The sequence below is a fragment of the Rutidosis leptorrhynchoides genome, chromosome 4, assembly GCF_046630445.1.
Source record: "Rutidosis leptorrhynchoides isolate AG116_Rl617_1_P2 chromosome 4, CSIRO_AGI_Rlap_v1, whole genome shotgun sequence".
In the NCBI taxonomy this organism is placed as follows: domain Eukaryota; kingdom Viridiplantae; phylum Streptophyta; class Magnoliopsida; order Asterales; family Asteraceae; genus Rutidosis; species Rutidosis leptorrhynchoides.
In genome coordinates, this window is record NC_092336.1 from 238,701,698 (window position 1) to 238,726,705 (window position 25,008).

Genomic DNA, 25,008 nt, shown 5'->3' on the forward strand with positions numbered 1-25,008 from the left:
TCGCGAGGTATACGAATAATCTTCTTACTTTAAATAACTTTCGCTTTCATCCTTGAAAGTCAGTCCGTTCCAACTATTTCCTCAAAGCTTTCTAAATCGATGAGTATTAGGTTAATTTCAAGGTCCATTCCAACCAAATCTTATTATACTGCCGTGAAATTTTTTATCAACCTTCTCAAATAACATCTTCTTGTGCGCAGGTAACTAATCCTTTCCAACTACTACTATAAAACTTCCAAGTTTTGTTGGCATGAGGTCATCTCCAAATGACCCACCTGTTAATTTTTAAGGTACTATCTTAAATTACTCCTCTATCTCTGCCAACTTACCATTAGCTTGTCCTATAGAATACTTAACTCTCATGATTGTTAATGGCTTATTAGTCATCACACTAGGATTCTTAGATATAAGGTTTCTATCACTCTAGTATTAAACAATTCCGAGACGATAAATCGTTGTGAAGAAACGTACCCTAACTAAAATCAGGATCCATGCGAGTCTCCATAGCTGAGATAACGATTGCTCTATCGTATGTGAGTCCAAAGTTTTTTTTTTCCTATTTGAGAACTTTTTCCTTAAGTATCCAGGGTGTCTATATCTATAAAATTTTTCGGGTTATCAATTCTGCAGTCCAGGCCCTTCTCGTACAGTATCTAGACCAAGTGGTTATTCCTGCCTTTATCAGACCATAATGCGTATACTCAAGTGGTTCCTATCAAAATTTCCTTTGAATTGCTTCATATTCCTTATGTAGTAACATTGGGACTTCTGCATGATTCACTTCAATATAATTATGCTGGCCTGGCGTCATTATATTGTACTAAATCGTACGTTCATTCCAATATCACTCCATATGGTCAATGTAACGTGATCACTTTTAGTTCTACTCAATTTCATCCAACGGTGCTTTATCTATGCTATCTCAAAACAAAATCTACATAATTAATCTCACGGTTTCTCGGTGTGGGTGCGTAAGTTCCGTAGGTCATGCACCAATGCCTAAATGTCCTGAAATTTCTTCAAAATGTTCAGGTTCAGGTAACATCGTTAGGTTCCTTTCTAGAAATTCAATCTGGGTCTCGCGTTGAGTTGTATGTGTAGCAAGTAGTAGTACGATATGTCTTGAGGCGACTCCCAAGTCTTTGGGTATGGTTGAGCATCAGTAGAAGGCACTCTGACCTTGTGAAAGGAGACGTCCTCCCGACTTCCCCAATGCCTAAGAGTGTTAGGGTACTAAATCCAGAAATGTCGTCAGATCGTCGAGCAGTGGTGAAGAACGAAAGAGATAAGTGACGGTCATGAAAGCGTACGAGATACGAGCCATCTTGCAGGAACTGAACAACTTTCGAATGTTCATACGTCGTACGTGGCTATTTAGAGTGAGCTCAGGGTGCGGTTACTCCGACAAATCCTCCAATATCTCCTCCTCCGAGGATCGACTTTAGTGGGCGTGTAATCCGAGGGTTACTCCTCCTAGATTGCGTGAAGAATCGTTTCGATCTCTGGAACGGTGGAACAGTAGTAACAGGTGGATTACAATACTAATCCTTAGGGTTAGACGTGTGGGAAATGGGTTCAGAAGAACATCTGAACTAGGAAAGGTAAGTTTTTCCAAGTCGGTGCAGCGAATAGCAGGCATGAAGCAAGCACGTAATCAGGCACTACAGCAACCTAGCTCGTTTACAGCAGTATATAGCATGGCAATATTAACAGTACTAAATAGAAGTAACATGTAATCGAAAGCAGATAGTAGCATGCAGTAGCTAGAATAAGCAAAAGCATGCAGCGAGTTTACATAGCAGTAAAAGGAAACGGTAGCATGCAGCAAGTTCATACGGTAGTAAAAGTAAGCAGTGGCATGCAGTAGTCGTAAGCAGTAACATGTAGTAATATAACACAGTAGCATGCAGCAGGTTCCGCAGAAACAAGTAAACTAGCAAGTTGTAGATTAGTCCTATTAGTGAATCCTACTCGGGTCGGTCCTAGACACACTAATGCAACCTAATTCCCTACAACCTGGCTCTGATACCAACTGTGACGCCCCGTACAAAATCCTCATGTACGGTACATCAACAACATGATCATTACAAGGTCAAACACTATATGCTGTTTGAAAACCAGTTTTGCATTCATGAACAGATAATGTTTTACAAAAGATGAATAGGAAACATTAACATGAGTACATGATACTAAGGTCATTACAAAGCTATTGTTTTGAAAATAACATAAGTTGGGAATGCAAAGTAAAAGTTTCATGTTTGAGACATCTCTAAGTAATGCAGCGGAAGTCTAACACAGCAAGTCTGTAACAGCAAGTCTATACACCGAGACTAGAACAGCAAGGCTAACAGCAGAAGCAACAACGTCTAAACACCTAAGAAATACATGCTTAAAAAGTCAACACGAATGTTGGTGAGCTATAGTTTTTTTGTATTCAGTAATGTAATGTAGGCCACGAGATTTCAGTGCTTCAAACAAGCGTTTCAAATCAGTAATTCAAATCAGTATGATTAAGTATATGCTCAACCGTGGGCACTCGGTAACTAACTTAACGTTTAATAATATAATACCCCCTGAAAGTACACTTGGCAAGTGCGTATGTTTACGAAGTATTAAACACTCGTTAAATGCTAGCGCGACTAGCCCGAGTGGGGATGTCAAACCCTATGGATCCATATCTAAGATTCGCGTTCACGGTTCAAAAACCAATGATTAAACGTTACCGAGCTAAAGGGAATGTTTATGCCGTTGTATAACCCACACATATATAAGTTTAAGTACTCGTGCCTAGTATGTAAAACATAAAATCTGCATGTATTCTCAGTTCCCAAAATAAGTTTAAAGTAAAAAGGGAATGCTATAACTCACAGTGATAAAAGCGGTAAAGTCGGTAATGAAAGTACGCAAGTAGTAAGTCAGTCCGAAAGGTCGTCAACCTAAATCAAGGGTTACTAGGTCATTAGGTTGTTTTTATAAATTCTAATAGTGCATAAAATAAGTTTAAGTGTCATCATCATCATCATTCATCATCATAAAAGCTAAGTAAGTTCGACAAGAATAGAGATCGAAACAATAGGCTGACTTCGGTCAGCTGCTGCGACCTCTACGTAAATCGAAAAGATGCATAGTCAGTGGCTATGGCTCCGTATGTGAGTCCCCTAACCGCTGACCAACTTTCAGAACCTAACTCGTCTTCGTTTGACCGTGGCGACGGTTTATGTGTGAGTAGGTCAGAAATTTCAGCACAACGTTAATAGGGTGTAGTGACTCTCGGAGGGCCATAAATCCTAAACCGTAACTCGGATTAAGACGAGGCCTAAACGGAAAATCATCTACTCGAATCGAACTAACTGAAAATCAACTTTCCAGTAGCCCAGGTGGTCTGATCAGATAATAAAATCAGTGGACAAGTGCTCCGGTGAGGTTCTTGGTGCTTGATGCTCATCACGGTTCTCATCCTTGATGCTTGTAGCTTCAAGTGTACAACTCGTTGATGGTTTAGCATCACTTTTGACCAAGATTATACCATCAATACACAATATGTTAAGACCAAGTGGTAACACAATTCATTTAAGAGTCTTAGATGGATGATGAACCAAGGTTACATCATATCCTTAGTCTTAACACAATTACAAGTCCTATTTACAAATAAAGTTACAAAGTTTACATCAATCAAACAAGTATGAACATGATCCAAGTCAAAAGAGGTGATGGAACCCTAAGCTAGAGAGCTTGGATCCCTTTCACACAATTTATAAGGTCACAAAGCTAGAAAGCTTGAACCTTTAGTGTTCTTGAAGATCTTGAAGCATAAAGCTTGGATCTTTAAGATATATGAAGATAACAAACAAAAGTTTGAATCTTTATCACAAAATAACAAGATTAAAGTAAAAGAAAGATGAATCTACAAAGTTGGTGAAGATTCAAAGCTAGAAAGCTTGAATCTTCCATGTTCTTGAAAGATTCATGCTTGAATCAACAAGATATAAGCAAGATCAAAGCTAAAAGGAACTTTGATCTCCATAATATGATGATGATGGCCACGAAAATGAAAGGAAAAGAAGAAGAAAAAGAAGACTTACAAGCAATACTAGAAAGGAAAGAAAGAAAGAACAAGTGTGTGTGAAAACCAAATGAGCAAGTGATTTGAATGAGAGGTAAATGGCTAGTATTTATAAGCAAGGAATTTGACAAGGATTGATGACATGGACAAGGGCTAGTATTTATAAGCAAGGAATTTGACAAGGATTGATGACATGGACAAGGGCTAGTATTTATAAGCAAGGAATTTAACAAGGATTGATGACATGGACAAGAGCTAGTATTTGTAAGCAAGGAATTTGACAAGGATTGATGACATGGACAAGGGCTAATTAATTGGGTCACTAGCTAGAGTAGGGTGGGCTTGAGCCCAACAAGGTAGAAAGTCCAACAAGACTAACTATTGTGCATAATTAAATTACTACAAGTAATTAAGCATCCAAAAACCCAGGTAATTATTATTATAAAATAATAATTAATATTTTGCAGTCATAATATTCCGATTATGACAAAAGTTAAACGTGCGCGCAAGTTCGCGGTTTATTCAAAACGTCAAATAACACTAGCGGTTATAAAGGCTTCCAATGATTAAGTTATGTATCCTACGTACTCTAAGGCACGTTTTAACATATAAATGGAAGTAAACCACGTAAATCAAGTTTCCAGAGTATAAAGTAACACAGTACGCACAAATACGCAGTTTTGCAAAAACACAAGGCACAAAAGCAAGTCGAAAAAGCCGGGTCATTACACTGCTGCTGCGGCTATTGCAGAAGTTACTTTCATGGACCCGATTCTTGAAACTGATCCTGAAGCTGTCTTGCCAAATACTTTTGCCAAGATAGTTGAAGGTAAAAAGGTTGTGACAAACAAATTTGTTAGACCTACTGTGTCCCCACCACCTGCCATGAAAGAAATTTTGGAGGATGAAGTTAGAGCAAGAGAAGCCAGTAACTCAATTGATGAGACTACTGACCCCTCAAGCATCCACTACATGACTCCGAAAGAAAGACGTATTAAAAGGGAAATCACTGAAAACAATTTGAGAAAAGTTAAACCAACTGATTCCCCTTCGTGTTCGAGTTCTACCAGTGCTAAGCCAGCTGATGACCAATCTACTGGTCACCCAGTAGCTGCAGACAAGCCAGTGAAACGAAATACTGGCAAATCTAAGGCAGCAGTTAAGATACCTACTGGTTCATCAGCATCAGAAGACAAGCCAGCAACTTCCCACGCTAACTTGTCAAATGATAAAGGAAAGACAGTTCGCCATGGTCATGGTACTGGTTCCAAAAGGAAAGCTGCCCATAAGGGAAAAGCAAAAATTGACTCGACTGATGAGCTGTCTATCACTGAGATAATGACAGCCAAGCTTGACCAGCTAATTGAGGCAGTAACTAAAAGTCGACCCGATCCTACTGCCCTTATTAGATCTGTGCATGACCAGCCACAAAAGCCAAAAGTGAGAAAATGCTACAAATGTGGCAGCAAAGCTCACCTGGCTAACCAGTGTACTCAAACCCAAACCCCATCTGCTGCTTCTTCTAGCAAGCCAGTAGAAAAGAAGATGTCATCAAAGGTGACTCCTTCAGAACCCATCCTTGGATGGGTTCCCAAAAAGAACTAATCTCTAAGTTATTGTGCAGGGCATTCAAAACAAGCAAATCTGGTATCTCGATAGTGGTTGTTCGAGACATATGACCGGAAGTAAGTCCCTGCTGATGGACTATCAGGAAAAGGATGGTCCAGTTGTTTCGTATGGAGATAATTCGTTGGGTTACACAAAAGGTTTTGGTACTTTGACAAATGGGAATGTCACGTTCTCAAATGTTGCATATGTAGTTGGGCTTAAACATAACTTACTCAGCATAAGCCAACTGACAAGCAAGAATAAGATAGTCCAATTCAGAAAGAAAATTGGTACTATTTTTGATAAGACAGGGAAGCCACTGCTGACTGCAAAACGTCATGAAAACATGTATCAAATTGACATGAACACAGCAGTCACAACAACTGATACTTGTTTCTATTCGAAGGCAGCAGACAACCTGAAGTGGTTATGGCACAAGAGACTCTCACATCTCAACTTCAAAGATATTCACAAATTATCCAGTAGAAGTTTGGTGTCTGGGCTACCCACAATGTCTTATGTGAAGGACAGATTGTGTCCTGGTTGTGAAAAGGGGAAACATCACCATGCCTCGTTCAAATCAAAGCAAATCTCATCTGTTGAGAAACCATTTCACTTACTTCATATGGATCTATTTGGTCCAGTGAATGTGGCCAGCTGTAGTGGGAAGAAGTATACACTGGTTATTGTTGATGAATACTCGAGATACACTTGGGTGTTCTTTCTGAGGCAAAAGAGTGAAGCTGCTGATGAAATCATCAATTTTATCAAAAGAATGGAGCTTTTGAATGGGCAACTGGTGAAGCAACTAAGAAGTGATCATGGTACAGAATTCAGAAATGCTACATTAGAAGAATTTTGTGCTGACAAAGGTCTTTCCCAAAATTTCTCTGCTGTGAGAACACCTCAGCAAAATGGTGTTGCAGAAAGAAGAAACAGAACTCTCATTGAAGCAGCAAGATCTATGTTGGCTGAGTCTGGGTTGAAGAATTCCTACTGGGCAGAAGCTGTGAATACTGCCTGTTTTACCCAGAATAGATCTCTTATTGTGAAAAGACATCAGAAAACTGCTTATGAAGTTCTCAAAGGAAGAAGACCCTCAATTTCATTTCTTCATGTATTTGGCACTCCCTGTTACATTCTAAATAATAGGGATCAGCTGGGCAAATTCGATGCTAAAGCTGATGAAGGTATATTCCTTGGATATTCCAACATGTCAAAGGCATATAGGGTCTACAACAAAAGAAGAGGTTGTTTTGAAGAATCCATCAATGTTACATTCGATGAAACTGCCTCTGCTTCATCTACTGATCGTGAAGATGAAGTGTTACTGTTTGAAGAGCCTACTCAGCAAGCTCTTGATGATGAAGAGCCAGCAGCACAACCCTCACCAATCCATGCTGCTGGGTTCTCTGATGATGAAATGGAACATTCTGTTCCATCTGTGTCTAAACCAAGTGGACCTACTGGCTCTACTGAAGTGCTGCAACTTGAGCCTAGGTCTGCTGGTTCTGAGAGATCACAAGCTGGTACTGATTCTACTGATATTGATCAGCAACCTTCTGTTGCTGCTCACTCATCTGAACCAGCTGATGATCAAGATGCTGTGTGTTCTACAACCAGCTCACCTGTTCATAACACCAAATGGACAAGGGAGCATCCGATTGAGCAGATTATTGGTAATCTTGCGAGTGGTGTTAAAACACGGAGGCATGCTACCAGTAACTTTTGTATGCATGTTAATTTTGTGTCTACCATTGAGCCCACGTGTCCTGAGGAAGCACTTCAAGATCCTAGCTGGGTTGGTTCAATGCAAGAAGAAATTACTCAGTTTGATAGGAACAAAGTGTGGACATTGGTACCTGAACCTGAGGATAAGACAAAGAAGATCATTGGTACTAAGTGGGTGTTTAAAAACAAGATGGATGAAGATGGTGTCGTTATCAGAAACAAAGCAAGATTGGTTGCTCAAGGGTTTAGACAGGAAGAAGGATTGGATTATGGGGAAACTTATGCACCAGTGGCTAGGATGGAAGCTATCAGATTGTTCTTAGCATATGCTGCTAGGATGAACTTTAGAGTATTTCAGATGGATGTTAAATCTGCATTTCTGAATGGGAAGCTGCAAGAAGAAGTTTATGTCAAACAGCCTCCTGGTTTTGTAAGCAGTAAATATCCAGACCATGTCTACAAGTTAGACAAAGCTCTTTATGGCCTTAAACAGGCTCCAAGAGCATGGTATGAGACACTTCATGTGTATCTCACTGGTATAGGTTTTAAAGTTGGAACAATTGATACCACTCTATTCTCAAAAGAGATAGATGGTGATCTCTTGTTGGTACAGATATATGTGGATGATATTATTTATGGTTCTAAAAATGAAAAACATTGTCAAGATTTTTCAAAACGTATGTCAAAGGCATATGAAATGAGTTTACAAAGAGATCTGCAATACTTTTTAGGATTGCAGATCAAACAACTTGATGATGGAATATTCATAAGTCAAGATAAATATATCAAAGATATGTTAAAGAAATTTGGTCTGACCTGTTTAAAAGACATAGGGACTCCAATGGCAGCATCCATTAAAATAGATGCTGATCCAAATGGTGAACCAGTCAATATCACTGAATATAGAGGTATGATTGGATCCCTACTTTATCTCACAGCCAGCAGACCAGATATTATGTTCGCCACATGTCTCTGTGCCAGATATCAAGCTGATCCTAAAGAGTCACACTTGCTGGCAGTAAAAAGAATATTCAGATACCTAAAAGGTACTGCTAAACGTGGTCTTTGGTATCCCAAAGACCAGGATTTTGAACTAATTGGGTATTCAGATGCTGACTTTGCAGGGTGTAAAATAGACAGGAAAAGTACTACTGGTGGGTGCCAGTTACTGGGTAGTAGGCTAGTCAGCTGGACAAGCAAAAAGCAAAATACTGTGTCCACATCCACTGCTGAAGCAGAATATGTCTCTGCTGGTAGTTGTACTGCTCAAGTACTATGGATGCAAAGCCAGCTAAAGGACTATGGTGTTCATGTTACAAAAACTCCAATCTACTGTGACAACACCAGTGCAATTGCTATCACCAACAATCCTGTGATGCACTCAAGGACTAAGCACATCGATGTTCGGTATCATTTCATAAGGGATCATGTTCAAAAGGGTGATGTTGAGTTACATTTTATTTCTACAGACCAGCAATTAGCAGACCTATTTACAAAGCCATTAGATGAGAAACGTTTTAACTATCTCATCTCTGAGCTGGGTATGCTTGAGCTTTAAATAAAAGACAACTTTTGTTGGTGTGCTGGCTCTACAACGTGTAGGGCAAACCAATAAGTCACACTTATTTACTTACTGCCTACATGTCAAACAACCAGCACAGCAAGGTCTTTTATATTTTGGTTACTTAAATGTTTTAAATGAAATAATAAATAGCTCTCCAAATTTAATGATTCCTTAAAACTGGAAACTCATTTACTTCCAATGATTTAAATTAAATTCATGACATATTAAATGTAACAAAAGTATTTTGTATTTAATACAAAAAATTATTTTTGAGGTTTTAAATCAATTTGTTTGAAATAAAATCTGATGCATTTAATGCTGTATGGGAGTAATGAGTGTTTAAGCCGTATAAATGTCATGTCAACCGTCTGTCTCCCTTTGAAAACGTGCCAGTCTGTCACATCTGCCCACGCGCCTGCAGATGACAGTAATTTTCTCTCTCCTGCACTTTTTCACCCACTCACAACGGATAAACGTGTGTTTCATCTTACAAAATAACCTTCGGTTATTCATTTTTCAAAATACACACACTTTTACTCTCAAAATCTTTTCAATCTTCAAATCTTCATCCTACACTCATCAATGGCAGAACAACAACAGCAATCACCACGTGCTGCAAGCCAGCAAGACGAACAACAGCAACAACAACCTCAAACAGTCGAACCACAACAGCAACCACAACCTGCCCCACAACCGGCACCGGCACCGGAGGAACCGGTGGTTCAAGAACACGTCGTTCAAGGACCACTGTTCAATCTCCACCCCAACCTGATTAGGGCTCCCAATGCACCTGATCACTCACTGATTCGCCTATCTAGAGGCAATGCTGCACATGCCCTCTCTATTCCCAAATCGAAGGTTAACAAAGGGTATGAGGCCCTCATCGAATACATCCGTCAATCACCTCTGGCAAGAGCCATCACCGGTGTACCTTCCCGATTCTATGCTGCCTGTTTGGCACGATTTTGGTATACTACCACTGTTGCCACCACTCCCGGCAACGTTCCATGTATTCGTGGCATGGTGACTGAAACCCTAAATTGCTCTGTCACCGTCGAAGCTATTAGACGTGCTCTTCAATTGCCCGGTGGACCATTTGTTGCTTCACCTACTAGTGACGAATTAAGAAGGGAGGTGTTGGAGACCATTGGGTTTGCTGGACCAGTGGCACATACACCGTTGAGAAAGCATATGCCACCTCTGTGGTACTACTTCTTTGGGTTGATGACTCAGTGCATGAGTCAAAAGTCAGGAAGCTTTGACCAATGCTCAGATTTTGAGCTCAAGCTTGGTCATGGGTTGTTGTTCAACAGGAACATCGATTACGCCCTTGAAATTTATTTGAGGCTAAGGGAAATGGTCACTGCTAGAGTAAGAACCAACTTGATTCCATTTCCACGATTCTTAAGCCTGGTATTTGAAAGTGAACTGGGTGAAGCTTATCAGCAAATTGCTGATCAATCATTTGAGGTCCCAGTAAAACAAGGGGGTATGCCAAAGGATGTACCTGCTGCTCCATATGCTGAGTTGACACCAGCAATGAACGAGTATCTTGCTGCTCGTCGTGGAGCCACCCAATCGACTGCCTCTGGTTATGCACCAGCTGAGGGGGAGGGTCCTCAGCGAAAGCCAGCAATGCGAAGGAAGCAGCCATCTACCTCAACTAGTACAACCACCGTCTCATATACTGGTAAAGCAGTAGTTGTATTAGAATCTAGTGCTCTCTAATCATAAAGAACAGCCCTAGTCTTATATACTGACTACCCAATTCTAGTGTTGGAATCCGTTGCTCATCTATTTCTTGGTAACAGGCAAACCTAAGCGTGCTAAAGCTGGCTCCAAGCGAACCACAGGGGAGATTGCACCAGTCTCAGCTGCTTCTCCTGCAAAGGATGTAGCTATGGAACCTGGTGCGTTTCTAGACCAAACAGCAGATCAATCTAACTTAATTGAAAATTTTTTAACTGCTGACTTGAAAAATGTTGAGGGAGTTAACAGTATAACCCTGGCTCCCAAGCTGACTGGTTTTAAAACTGGTGTCAAGAAGAGTAGCAACCCATACTCGTCTAACCAGGCACTTCCACATTTTTCTGAAATGAACTTATTGCAATACTCTCTGCTGACAGTACAACCAGCAGAGAACATAACTGACCCCCAAAGCAGGCTTGAGCTGGGTCTTCATCGTGTTGAACCAGCTCAGGTGACTGCACAGCCAGTATGTTACTCGGATACTGATAAGAGTCGCACTCCTACATCATTACCAGCCAGATCTCTTACACTATCTGGGTCAACATGTGTTGCCAATGAGTCAGCAGAGTCACCGCTGTACTTACAGACACCTTCTTCTGTCTCATTCAAAGGGCTGACCAAATCACAAGTCTGTCCCCAGAGACCAAAAACAGATGCAATTGTTGAGTCAAATTTATTTGGTTCTACAGTTGCTAACATAACTTGTTCTATTGTTTCAGTTCTTAGCAGGGTAGATGAACAGGCAGAGGGGGAGCAAAATAAAGATGTTGTTATTCCTACTGGTGATATTGCTGCCTCTGCTACTGGTGTTGGCGCCACTGATTCTGTTACTGGTGGTGCTGATGCTAGTACTGTTGATTCTGCTGCTGCTGGTGTGGAAGATGTTATCATGGAAGAACCTCCTGTTCTTGAGAAGGTTATTAACAATATTGTCAAGGATGTTCTTCTTGATGAACCTGTCACCCAGCCAAGAGTGGACTCTGCATTAATGTCTGATGAGCCTGCTAATTCTTCTGATTCTTCTTCTATGGAACGTCAAGTTCTTACAGAATCGGCAGTTCGTCATCGTATTGGTCCGATTTTGGTTGCTACTGAACCAATTGCTGATGTTAAGGATGCTGGTACCTCTGCTGACACAACTACTGATTCGACTAAGGCTTCTGTTACTGAGGAAACAAAGCCATATGTTGTGCAGGTACCAGATCCAGATGAAGTTGTTCCTAACTTCATTTTCAAGGGAGCTTCAATCTCTCCCAAGATTGCTATGCTGGTCGATCAGCTGACCATTGATCCCGAATCTGCGATAGTCTCAGCCAGCAGATTACCTCGTGAAGAGATGGTTGAGCTATTATCTCAGCTTGATAGACCAGCTAGAGAAGAAATTTATGAGAGGATAGCCCTGCTGGAGCAAATCAATGAACAGCCTTACTATCATGTTTTTGGTATGGCTCCAGCTGCTTCGCCATTTCCTGGTACATGGAGGCCTCTCAAGTTTGTCATCGATCCTACTACTGGTAAGTGTGTTATGCAAAATGTCCCTGATTCGCCAGTACCTTCTTCTTCCTCAGCTTCTTCCTCCTCATCTTCTTCTGATGAGGATGCTGATGAAGGTACTGGTAAGGGCGAACCAGTCACTCATGATAACGTGACTGGTTCCAAAGACAAACCAGTGGATCTTACTGATGACAATGCTGATAGTAATGCTGACAAGGATATCAGTGGTTCTAAGCCTTCGGGCGAAGGTAAAAACGATGGTGATCATGATGATGAGTCAGCTCCTGACCTTCCATCTCCACCACCCCACGGTGATACTCCTCTGTTAGCTTGTGCTGACCAACCTTCAACCTCTGCATACTTAAAGTTCAATGCAGATGAGGTTGCTGATATTTCCACCTTTGCTGTCTATAAGACACTGCAAGGGATCACACCAAATTTGGAGGAAACTATTCGCAGAGCTATTGTTGATAGTGTCTCTGCTGCTGTCAGATCTGCTGGAGAGGCTGTTACAACTCCTATTGATCTTAAACTCCAGCAGGTGTGTGCTTTTGCTGATGTGGCAGTCGAAGCAATCACAAAGCACCACGAAGATGAAGAGGAGCTTCAAAGGCGAATTATCTCTCACAATGAGTACTGTGAAAATATCACCCGACTCCAAGCTGATTTGGATGCTGCTAACCGCAGAAATACTTTCTTAAATGAGGAGAACAGGGTGTTACACGAGAGATTGGAATCGCAGGAAGCTCAAATGGCTAACATGATTCCTGCTGCTGCCTATGTTCAGATGGTTGAAAACATGCAACGAATGGCTGCTTTGCAAGGTGATGTTCGGGCCATCGTTGAACAAATGGCTATGGGTGTAGCCAGGAATGAAGTTAGATCCTCCAATCTTCTGCTACGACAATTTGGTGTGGATCCTGGTGCCCATCTTACTCCAGAGGTTGCTGAGTGGAACAATTTTGCCTTCTCTGCTCCTCAGTCAGACAGTGATCTTGATGCTACTGTCTCCCCTTCTATTACTGCCCGCGCTGATGACAAAAAGGGGGAGAAAAAGTCTCAAAAGAAATCTAAAAAGAGAAAACAGTCTGAGGGGGAGCATGAACATGAAAAGGCTCCTAAACAACCCAGGAGAGATGGAGATGGTGATGGTGATGGTCAAGACACTGGCCCTAAGCCCAGCAACGCTCATACTGAAGCTGGTGGTGCACAGGCAACTGGTGGTACTCAACCCAGTGTGTCTGCCACACCAGTGGATGATATTGGTTCTGGCAGTAAGCCCAGTGATGTTTCTGATATGGCTGTAGCTGAAGCTTTTGTGCTGTCTCAATCTATTGAACGTAAAATGAAGAGGAAGTTAGAGAGACATCAAAAGCGACAGCAGGAACTAGATGATGCCTTCAATGCCAAGTTTGAGGCCTTTGCTGAACTTAAACATCGTAAGATTATGCACAGAAGATGGCTGAGTCCAAAAGCAATGGAAGTCGATGATGACCTGACTGCCTTTGATAAACACAGAAAAGAGGCAAGAAAAAGAAATGCCAAGTTCATGGTCAAATACGACAAACAGAGGGCAAAGCTGTATGCACAGAGAGCAGAAAGAATCAGGAACATGACTCCTGCTGAGATGAAGGATTACCTTGATTCTACTGAGTCAACTGGTGGAGTTAGAGCTGATATTTTCATGAAATGGGTTGATGCTATGTTAGAACCCAGCTCTACTCCTCAACCAGCATCTGCTGCTCAGCCAGCTACACAACAAACACAGCCAGCAGAAACAATCATCCTTAATGATGATGATGTTATTAGACAGGGGGAGCATCTTGCTATTGTTCCTTACCTGCCTCCTATTCAACCAGTATCGACACAAGAACCATCAGCTGAACCCAGGCCTATTGACAAATACAGGGTGAAATCTGCTCCTAGGGACAATCAGCCCCTGAGGAAAGGACCCCTATTCGAGGCAGCTGATGAAGGTACTGATGTGGTTGAGCCAGCTGATACTAATCAGTCAGCTGGCATTGAAGACACAGCAAGGAGTGCTGTGATAGAAGACCCAGCCAGAAGTGTGCTGCTGGGTAGTACAAGTGTTGAAGACCCAGCAAAGTCGGTTGAGCTGGGTGCTAAACAAGTAGGTGATGAAACGGTTGATCCTGCTCACTTCACAGTCTGGGGAAGAGACGGCCAAACATTTGTTCTATCTCCTCTTCCTCCCCAGATTCAAGTTTACTTTGACAGAACACAGGATAACCGGGTCAATCAGCATCCAGTTAGTTCATCTGGTAGCTATGAATCATCTATGTATCCTCCATCTTCCCCAAGGGTTCATGACAAACATATCACTTGGGAAGATGACTCAGTAACCCATGGTGAGCCGAACATCAGAAAAATGAACCCAGATGAAAGAGATGCCTACAGACTTCAGATCACTGTTCCAGAGTTGCTTGAACAAAGACAAATTGAACTTAATGAAAGAATTCGTCAAGTCAGGCTGCTGCATCACCCTCTTGATCAGCCACACTATATTGCTGCACTAACCTTTGGCGTTGACATTAGGGTGTACTTGAATAACAGTGGTCTCAGGCTCTCCACTACTGATGAAAGAATTCATTTTGAAGATGCTCTCCAGCTGGGTATGGATATAAGGGAGTATTGTGCTGCCCTTAGTACTGAAGAGGGTAGAAAGATGGTTGAAGCAGTAAGATCCCTGAACATTTCTTATGATGATTATCTGATGGGTTTAGCTGCTGAAAGGGAAGCCAGAGAAGCTGCTGATGCTGAACTTGCTGAACGTTCAAGGCTTCAGGATATTGAAGACAGATTGGCTGCTGACAGAAAGCAACAGGCTGAGTCCCTCAAACTAGCCAGAGCCATTGTCAAAGAACAGGATAAGGTTTTTGATAAGATAGAAACTGCTGAGAAAGTACCTACCACTGCTCCTGTAGTACCTGATCACAATATTGAGTTTCCTGATACTTACTATAAGAGCAGGTATGGTAATGTGATGAATAGAAGATCTAATCCCTGCAGAATTATCAAGGTAAACAGAGGGACAAAAAGGGCTTTCAATGTTGTCAGGGAGAACAATGTTCAAGAAAGGATTAGTTTTGATGACTTAAGAACTCTTGGATTCAGTGAATGGATAGAAATCTTGGAGTATTTCATTGGTAAAGGTGAGAGTGCTATCAAGAGTGCTCTTAAGACTGAACTCCAACAGCTGTTCAAGAAGGCAACTAAGTTTGGGAATGCACCAGTAGTTGATGTTGATGAATTTCTTGCTCAAAAGCCTAAAGGGAAGCAACCTACTGGTGAAGGACCAACTGGGAGAAGCCGAATTGTTCTACCTCCTTCCATCCCTGTTTTTGACCCTGCTGAATTACCTCTCCTGTTCCCTGAAGCCTGGAAGATTAAACAAGAGGAGCTATCTGATGAAGAAAGAGAAAGAGAAAGGGATAAAGATAGATAGTCTCCTATGTGCTTAACTTGTATCTTTGTAATTTATTTTTTTTTTTTTTTGAATTATCTTGTAATTATTGTATATATCTGATGTAATGTAAGTAAAGTGAGTTTATCTTCAAAATCATATCAAATTATAAGATATAGATAACTCATCAAAAGATCCCAAAACAAACTTAAAGGGACGAATTTACTGTCTACTCTCTCTAGGTCCCAAAGTGCTGGCTTTAGTGTTTTCTCTTCAAGTCATAGGTTTTGTCATCATCAAATAGGGGGAGATTGTTGAGTCCCCAAAATAATTAAGGATTTAATTATGACAAAACAATATTTATTTGCACTAAAGTGTTATGTGCAGCCAGCACACGTTTGTTTATGTATAGTCAGCTAATATAGCTGTGTCGAGTGTTTAGTATGCTGCCTAGTCTATCAGCACAAGGTAGAAATGTATTCTTCGAATCAGCACAGGATGTGCACCCAGCAAATCAAGAATATCAAGTGACTCAGCATATGAAGGACCAGTAAGTCTGGATATTAGCATACAACACAAGACAGCCATGCTCCATTACAAGCATGGTAGTTTCCCAGAGTAGTCTACATCAACGCACTATTCAACAGAAGTCGAAGACAAAGTTGAACAGAAAAGGACAGGAGTCGGCGGCTGACAAGTGACCTTACAAGACCACGTGGGAATGCAGAAGTGGAACGCATGTGCAGACATGTGTTATACTTTATTCATACCTAGGGAACACAACATTCCATTTGTTTAAATCAAATGGTAGTGCCAAACCGAATTGGTGTGTTCCAGCAAATAGCTACCTAAGAGGAAAGAAGGAGAGCACGCCTTCTGACACAATTGTCCCCACAAGTACAAGGCATCCAATGTACTAGTGGACAATAGATTAATTACACGGTTAATAGAACTACTATATATATTGTTGTATCCACTATTGTAAAAACTAGTGGTGTGGGTTTATCTGTTAGCGTCAAAACCGTGTAATAGCTTTAGTTTATCTCTTAGCTATAATCTAGGTAATCTGTATCAACCAACTATCATTTCCGCCAAGGATAGTTGTGATTCTTTCTGATTTAATCAATAAAGAATAACAGTTGAAAATTACCTGTGACTCTATCTTATTTACTACAGAATACTAAACGTGTTTAACTGACTAGTTAATTAAGAAAAGAATTGTATTCACCCCCCCTCTACAATACTCCTGTTGTTATTAAGGGACCAACACTATCATTATTATCGTTAAAGTTATAATTAGTATTATTATTATCCAATTATTATTATTATTATTATTATTATTATTATTATTAGTATTATTATTATTATTATCATTATTAATATATATATATATATATATATATATATATATATATATATATATATATATATATATATATATATATATATATCATTATTTAAAAATGGTTATTGTTATTGTTATTATTATTATTACTATATTATCATTAAGATAATTATTAGTATTATCATTAATAATGTTATAGTAACTATCATTATTAATATTAGTATAATTAAGACAAATATTTGTAACACCTAATTATTTTGATTACTATTATTATCATTATTATGAACACGATAAGCTATTAAACGAAACGATTAGGAAATAATGAGTAAGAGTATCATGATGAAATTAAAACATTATAAGATATTGATTTAGATAAAATTATCGTTCTTAGTATTTTTATCATTACTATTATTATTAAAAGTATCGTTAGTATTAAAACTATCATTTTAACAAAAATTATCATTTTAATAGAAATGTCATTGTTACTATAAAATATCATTATTATTATTATTTTAAATAGAATTATTATTTTAAAGATAATATTAAAAATTATCGTAAATATTAAAGTTATCATAATTAGAATTATCGTTTTATAATAATGTCATCTTCGTAATTATAAATATTGATATTTTTATAATAATAATTATTATTACAAAATAATACAACTTTTATTTACTATCATTATAGATATTATTTTATCAAATAAATATGTGATACAAACATATTTTACTACGTGTAATAACTTATTTTAATAATACCTATCATATTATCTTTATGATATTAAATGAACCCTATAAATTTTTCTTTTGTTGACTTTTGCATATTAGTCTCGAGCATTAGGATTGTGGTACACTATGACTTGACCTAATTTGTTAGACAAATATTGACCAACACATAAATATATATAATTAATTTAGGTTCGTGAATCCGAGGCCAACCTTGCACTTGTTCAATGACGTTATATGTATTTTTACTACGAAATACAGTATGGTGAGTTTCATTTGCCTTTTTACCCTTTATATTTTTGGGACTGAGAATACATGCGCTTTTATAAATGTTTGACGAAATAGACACAAGTAATTGAAACTACATTCTATGGTTGAATTATCGAAATCGAATATGCCCCTTTTTATTAAAGTCTGGTAATCTAAGAATTAAGGAACAGACACCCTAATTGACGCGAATCCTAAAGATAGATCTATTGGGCCTAACAAACCCCATCCAAAGTACTGGATGCTTTAGTACTTAGAAATTTATATCATGTTCGAAGGAGGATCCCAGAATGATAGGGGATATTCTTATATGTATCTAGTTAATGTCGGTTACCAGGTGTTCACCATATGAATGATTATTTTTGTCTCTATGCATGGGACGTATATTTATGAGAACTGGAAATGAAATTCTTGTGGTATATTAAAATGATGGAAATAAATGATTATGATAAACTAATGAACTCACCAACCTTTTAGTTGACACTTTAAAGCATGTTTATTCTCAGGTGTTAAAGAAATCTTCTGCTGTGCTTTTGCTCATTTTAAAGATATTACTTGGAGTCTTTCATAGCATATTTTGAAGAACGTTGCATTCGAGTCATTGAGTTCATCAAAGATTATTATTAAATCAATTTATAGTTGGATAGTGGATATTATGAAATGGTATGCATGCCTGTCAATTTTCGATGTAAAGAAAGTTTGTCTTTTAAAAACGAATGCAATGTTTGTAAACTGTATCATATAGAGGTCAAATACCTCGCAATGTAATCAACTATTGTAAATCGTTTATAATGTATATGAACGAGTCCTTTCACATACGGTGAACACCTGGTAACCGACATTAACAAGATGCATATAAGAATATCCCCATCATTCCGGGACATCCATCGGACATGATATAAAAACTCGAAGTACTAATGCATCCGCTACAACGGATGGGGTTTGTTGGGCCCAATAGATCTATCTTTAGGATTCGCGTCAATTAGTAGACTGGTTTACTAATTCTTAGGTTACCAAGTAAAAGGGGCATATTCGGCTTCGATCGTTCAACCATAGAAAGTAGTTTCATGTACTTGTGTCTATTTTGTAAAACATTTATAAAGCTGCATTATTCTCATCCCAAAAATATTAGATTTTAAAAGTGGGACTATAACTCACTTTCACAGATTTTTACTTCGTTGGGAAGTAAGACTTGGCCACTGGTCGATTCACAAACCTATAACAAATATGTACATATATATCAAAGTATGTTCAAAATATATTTACAACATTTCTAATACGTTTTAATATTTTAAGTTTATTAAGTCAGCTGTCCTCATTAGTAACCTACAACTAGTTGTCCATAGTTAGATGTACATAAATAAATTGATATATTATCTTGACCCAATCCATGACCCAGTGTATACACGTCTCTGGCTAGATCACAACTCAAAATATATATTTTTGGAATCAACCTCAACCCTGTATAGCTAACTCCAACATTACTGCATATAGAGTGTCTATGGTTATTCCAAATAATATATATAGATGGGTCGATATGATATGTCAAAACATTTGCATACGTGTTTATGGTATCCCAAGATTACATAATATATTAGAATATATGTATTATACAATATAAGTTAGCTAGGATATGATTAATATAGATTTGTTACCAATTTTCACGTAGCTACAACAAGTAAAAATATCCAATCTTGTTTTACCCATAACTTCTTCGTTTTAAATCTGTTTTGAGTGAATCCAATTGCTATGAATATATACAGAAAACATATAAGTTTATAGTCGGAAATACATGTTACAAGTTGTTTTTGTAAAGGTAGTCATTTCAGTCGAAAGAACGACGTCTAGATGACCATTTTGGAAAACATACTTCCACTTTGAGTTTAATCATGATTTTTGGATATAGTTTCATGTTCATAAGAAAAATCATTTTCTCAGAAGAACAACTTTTAAATCAAAGTTTATCATAGTTTTTAATTAACTAACCCAAAACAGCCAGCGGTGTTAGTACGATGGCGTATATCCAGTTTTTCGTGTTTTCAGGTTTTAAATCATTAAGATAGCATATCATATAGATATATAAAATTTTTCTAGTTGATTTTAAAAGTCAAGTTAGAAGGATTAACTTTTGTTTGCGAACAAGTTTAGAATTAACTAAACTATGTTCTAGTGATTTCAAGTTTAAACCTTCGAATAAGGTAGTTTTATATATATGAATCGGATGATGTTATGAACATCATTACTACCTCAGGTTTTATGGATAAACCTACTGGAAATGAGAAAAATAGATCTAGCTTTAAAGGATCCTTGGATGGCTTGAAAGTTCTTGAAGCAGAATCATGACACGAAAACAAGTTCAAGTAAGATTTCCACTCGAAATAAGATTGTTATAGTTATAGAAATTGAATCAAAGTTTGAATATGAGTATTACCTTGTATTAGAAAAATATCTTACTGTAAACAAGAAAGATTTCTTGAGGTTGGATGATCACTTTACAAGATTGGAAGTAAGCTAGCAAACTTGGAAGTATTCTTGATTTTATGAAACTAGAACTTATAGAATTTATGAAGAACACTTAGAACTTGAAGATAAACTTGAGAGAGATCAATTTGATGAAGAAAATTGAAGAATGAAAGTGTTTGTAGGTGTTTTTGGTCGTTGGTATATGGATTAGATATAAAGGATGTGTAATTTTGTTTACATGTAAATAAGTCATGAATGATTTCTAATATTTTGTAATTTTATGAGATATTTCATGCTAATTGCCAAATGATGGTTCCCACATGTGTTAGGTGACTCACATGGGCTGCTAAGAGCTGATCATTGGAGTGTATATACCAATAGTACATACATCTAAAAGCTATGTATTGTACGAGTACGAATACGGGTGCATACGAGTAGAATTGTTGATGAAACTGAACAAGGATGTAATTGTAAGCATTTTTGTTAAGTAGAAGTATTTTGATAAGTGTCTTGAAGTCTTTTAAAAATGTATGAATACATATTAAAACACTACATGTATATACATTTTAACTTAGTCGTTAAGTCATCATTAGTCGTTACATGTAAATGTTGTTTTGAAACCTTTAGGTTAACGATCTTGTTAAATATTGTTAACCCATTGTTTATTATATCTAAAGAGATGTTAAATTATTACATTATCATGATATTATGATATATTAATATATCTTAGTATGATATATATACAGTTAAATGTTGTTACAACTATAATCGTTACATATATGTCTCGTTTCGAAATCATTAAGTTAGTAGTCTTGTTTTTACATATGTAGTTCATTGTTAATACACTTAATGACATGTTTACTTATCATTTATCATGATTAAACATAGTGTATCAATATCTTAATATGGTTCATATGTATTTAGTAAGACGTTGTTATAACGATAATCGTTATATATATCGTTTCGAGTTTCTTAATTCAATAAACTCAATTTTATGTATATAACTCATTGTTAAAATACCTAATGAGATACTTACTTATCATAATATCATGTTAACTATATATATAATCATATATATGTCATCATATAGTTTTTAAAAGTTTTAACGTTCGTGAATCACCGGTCAACTTGGGTGGTCAATTTTCTATATAAAACCTATTTAAATTAATCAAGTCTTAAAAAGTTTGATTGCTTAACATGTTAGAAACACTTAATCATGTAAATAACAATTTCATTTAATATATATAAACATGGAAAAGTTCGGGTCACTACATTGAAGACATGCTACGAGCATGTGTTATTGATTTTGGAAACAGTTGGGATCAACATCTACCGTTAGCAGAATTTTTCTGCAACAACAGTTACCACTCGAGTATTGAGATGGCACTGTTTGAGGCACTTTATGGCAGAAAGTGCAGGTCTCCGATTTGTTGGAGTGAAGTGGGTGATAGACAAATTACGGGTCCAGAAATTATCCAAGAAACTACCGAGAAAATCATTCAAATTCAACAACGGTTGAAAACCGCCCAAAGTTGACAGAAGAGCTACGCGGACAGTAAAAGAAAAGATATAGAATTTGAAATTTGTGACATAGTCATGCTCAAGGTATCACCTTGGAAAGGTGTTGTTCGATTTGGTAAACGGGGGAAACTGAATCCAAGGTACATTGGACCATTTAAGATTATAGATCATGTCGGACCAGTAGCTTACTGACTTGAATTACCTCAACAACTCACCGTCGTACATGATACTTTTCACGTATCGAATCTAAAGAAATGCTTTGCCAAAGAAGATCTCACTATTCCTTTAGACGAAATCCAAATCAATGAAAAACTTCAATTCATTGAAGAACCCGTCGAAATAATAGATCGTGAGGTTAAAAGACTTAAGCAAAATAAAATACCAATCGTTAAGGTTCGATGGATTGCTCGTAGAGGACCTGAGTTCACCTGGGAGAGTGAAGATCAGATGAAGAAGAAATACCCGCACTTATTTCCAGATGATACGTCAACACCTCCAACTACTTAAAATTTCGGGATGGAATTTATTTAACGGGTAGGTACTGTAGTGATCCGAACTTTTCCATGATTATATATTATATGAGATTAATATTTACATGAATAAATTTTTCCAACATGTTAAGCAATCAAACTTGTTAAGACTTGATTAACTTAAACGGATTTAGTGTTAACGTTTGACCACCCAGTTTGCCTGATGATTCACGAACGTCATAACTTGTGATAATTATATAATCGTTTTATTTATTTTATGATGTAAGTTTTTATTATATATATATATATATATATATATATATATATATATATATATATATATAAGAAGAAATACAATTAAATCAAATATGTACAGTAAAATACTATTTGCTACAGTAAAATACTATTTGCCTACAGTAAAATACTATTTGCTACAGTAAAATACTATTTGCTACAGTAAACACTGTTTGCTACAGTAAACACTATTTACTCGTATTCAGTCTGTATTCGTACTCGTACAATACCCAGCTTCTAGATGTATTTACTATTGGTATATACTAATAGTAAACACCAATGATCAGCCATGAATGAGTCCACAACATGTGGGAACCATTACTTGTCTTCATGTATGAATTATTACATAAAATAACAAAATGAGGAGCCTTTGTTCCATGATAAAAATCACGCCACCACCATCATTTACTACATCATTTTCATTCCATAATTTCACATATAAATCCTCTCTAACTACCTACTCCAAGAACACTTTCATTTCCAGAGAAATAACCTTCAACTTCATCAAAAACTACATCAAGAACATCCAATTTATCTCAGTAACTTTTCTTTCTAATTCAAGGTAATAATCATATCCAAACTTTAATTCAATTTCTATAACTATAACAATCTTAATTCGAGTAGAAATCTTACTTGAACTTGTTTTCGTGTCACGATTCTACTTCAAGAACTTTCAAGCCATCCAAGATCCTTTGAAGCTCTAGATAATTTCTTGTCATTTTCAGTAGGTTTACCTACAATATACTTGAGGTAGAAATGATGTTCATAACATCATTCGATTCATATACATAAAACTATCTTATTCGAAGATTTAAACTTGTAATCATTAGAACATAGTTTAGTTAATTCTAAATTTGTTCGCAAACAAAGTTAATCCTTCTAACTTAACTTTTAAAATTAACTAAACACATTTTCTTTATCTATATGATATGCTAACTTAATGATTTAACACCTGAAAACACGAAGAACAATGTAAAACCGGACATACGTCGTCATAGTGAAACCGGTGGCTGTTTTGGGTTAGATAATTAAAAACTATGATAAAATTTGATTTAAAAGTTATTCTTATGGGAAAATAATTTTTCTTATGAACATGAAACTATATCCAAAAATCATGGTTAAACTCAAAGTGGAAGTACGTTTTTCAAAATGGTCATCAAGATGTCGTTCTTTCGACGGAAATGACTACCTCTTTCAAAAACAACTTGTAACCTGTATTTCTGACTATAAACTTATACTTTTTTCTGTTTAGTTTCATAAATTTCAGTTCATTATGAAACCATAGCAACTTGATAAACTCAAAATGGATTTATAACGAAGAAATTATGGGTAAAATAAAATTGGTTAGATTTACTAGTTTAGCTACGAAAATTTTATAACAAATCTATATTAACCATAAGTTAACTAACTTATATTGTATTATACATGTAATCTAACATATATTATGTAATCTTGATAGACCATAGACACGTATACAATATTTTGACATATCATATCGACGTCATCTATATATATTATTTGGAATAACCATAGACACTCTATATGCGGTAATGCTCGAGTTAGCTATAAAGAGTTGAGGTTGATTCCAAAATAATATATATACTTTGAGTTGTGATCGAGTCTGATACTTGTATACACTGGGTCGTGGATTGATTCGAGATAATATATATTGATTTATTTCTGTACTATTAACTGTGGACAACTAATTGTGGACTACTAACGTTGGACTGTTAACTTAACAAATTTAAATCGTTAAAAAGTAATAAAAAAATGTTGTTAATATATTTCGATCATACTTTAATATATATGTATATATTTGTTATAGGTTCGTGAATCGACCCATGGCCAAGTCTAATTCTCGACGAATTGATAATCTGTGAAAGTGAGTTATAGTCCCATTTTTACTACCAAATATTTTCGGGATGAGAATACATGCAGTTTTATAAATGTTTTACAAAATAGGCACAAGTACTTGAAACAACATTCTATGGTTGGATTATTAAACCGAATATCACCCTTTTTAGTCTGGTAATCTAAGAATTAGGGAACAGAAATCCTAATTGACGCGAATCCTAAAGATAGATCTATTGGGCCTAACAAACCCCATTCGGGTTATGGATGCTTTAGTACTTCGATTTTATCATGTCCGATGAGAGTCCCGGAATGATGGGGATATTCTAGATACATTTTTGTTAATGTCGGTTACCAGATGTTCACCATATGAATGATTTTTAATTCGCGGGTTACGCGTATTATTTTGTAAACGGGTTACGTGTGCGGTTATAATTGA